We start from the raw sequence: 1,795 nt of genomic DNA, 5'->3' as shown, positions 1-1,795 counted from the left end.
TCTGGGGTACTTTATTTTAACTTGACCTCTTGTCAGAAGAAGTATTCCACTCTCTTTTTTTCTCTTTAATAATGTGAGGTTATGTCTAGGGTACGTTGGCCTAATTAAAGCCAAAAGAATACGAGCAACAGCAGCTCTCATACATCTCTCATTTTGCTGAAGCTCTCACCTTTTCCACACCTTAAGTAATAACTGTTCTTATTCTCTTGTCCTACTTGACCACACTTAGTTATGTTAATAATCATTATTTATAAATTTCAAAAGATGTTTATAATGAAATTTTAAAGTTCTTAATATTTTTCTTCTGCGGTTGTTTACCATACAAAAAGATAAACTGGTGCCATGTGCAACTTGAATTAAATTAAGCGAAATAAATTTTACTTAAAACCGTGATTTATAGCAGAGAGACTTTACTTGTGATAACCATAATCAGAGTGATAGCCATAATCAGATGCTAGGAAAAATATAGTGGATTTTTTTTTTTTGGGGGGGGGTACCAAATTACTTTATTTGAAGGAATGATACTAAGGAAAGGACTTGTAGATGTTTTGGTACAACTTACAGAAAAGGTAAAGGTAACCCAAACATGCATGCACTGCCTTGGTGACCAGGGAAGTCACTCCTGTGGCTACGGGAAGCCAGCCTAAGGCTTAGCTTTCATTATCACTATTTCCCAGGGTGTGCTTGTCAAAGAGATAATGTGCCATGCCAGATTCGGGGGCCCCCATCATGCGCAAGTTGGTTACGTGGTCAATTTTTTAATGGATTTCACCTGCTCATTCAGGTAATGAGTCTCAATGAAGTCACACAAATGGGGGTCATTTTTCTCAGTGGCCAATTTGTGCAGTTCCAGTAGTGACTGATTCACACTTTTTTCCAAGTGTAGCACACATTCCATTGCATTCAACCCATTCTCCCAGTCATCACGGTCTGGTTTCTTGATATCCTGAAGAAAGATTCGGCCACCCCGTTGGTTCTGCAGCTTCATCAGTTTCTCAGCATGTTCTCTCTCCTCATGAGATTGGTGAAGAAAGTATTTGGCAAAGTTCTTCAATGCCACATCATCGCGGTCAAAATAGTACGACATGGACAGATAGACAGACGTAGGAGGCGTAGAGCTCCAGGTTGATCTGGCGATTGATGGCGGCCTCCGAGTCCTGGTGGTAGTTCTGGCGCACCTGCGAGGGGGACGCGGTCATCATGGTGGGCAGCTGAGGTGAGGCGGTGGCGGTGGCTGCGCGGCGCTGTAATGGCGGCGGGGACCTTGTGGGTGGTTGGAGGGCGCTGTGAGGTGGTGGCGAGGGCTGGCTCTGAGCGGCCAGCCGGAGCGGGGGATGAGCGCCTGGTTCCGTCCAAGCACTGTTGAAGCAGGAATCTGCAGCAACTCTCCGCGAGGACTGTCGTGGATTATTTTTTATTACAATGAAAAACGTATTAAATATCTGCTACTTATGATTCTACAGAGCTCTATGAAAATGATGAAAGAAATCACATATGCAACCCATAGCTTCAAACAGTTTACTTTGTGGTGACAACATGAATATGAAATGTCAATGAAGAATATAAGAGAACACAATTAACTGCTAAATTATCTGATACAGACAATATAAATATTGATTGAAAAGGTTTAAATCAATTCAATGTAACTGTAGTCCAGATGAGATTTGAGGCAAGCTTTGGAAGATGGATAGGATTAGAATAGACAAATGGAAAGAAAAGGACATTGTACATGAGAATAATGAAAGATCAAAAGTGGTGGGTCAGGTAGGAACAGAGCTGACTTAAAATACTGTGA

At 41.8% G+C, this 1,795-nt stretch overlaps 1 pseudogene; it reads right to left on the bottom strand.

Annotated features, from left to right (window-relative positions):
* Nucleotides 1-491: 491 nt before the first annotated feature.
* Nucleotides 492-1,217, bottom strand: LOC118884175 (annotated as a pseudogene).
* Nucleotides 1,218-1,795: the final 578 nt, after the last annotated feature.

The sequence above is a fragment of the Balaenoptera musculus genome, chromosome 18 (genome assembly GCF_009873245.2).
Source record: "Balaenoptera musculus isolate JJ_BM4_2016_0621 chromosome 18, mBalMus1.pri.v3, whole genome shotgun sequence".
In the NCBI taxonomy this organism is placed as follows: Eukaryota; Metazoa; Chordata; class Mammalia; order Artiodactyla; family Balaenopteridae; genus Balaenoptera; species Balaenoptera musculus.
Note: the sequence above shows the minus strand (reverse complement) of the source record. Positions and strands in the feature narration are given on the sequence as shown.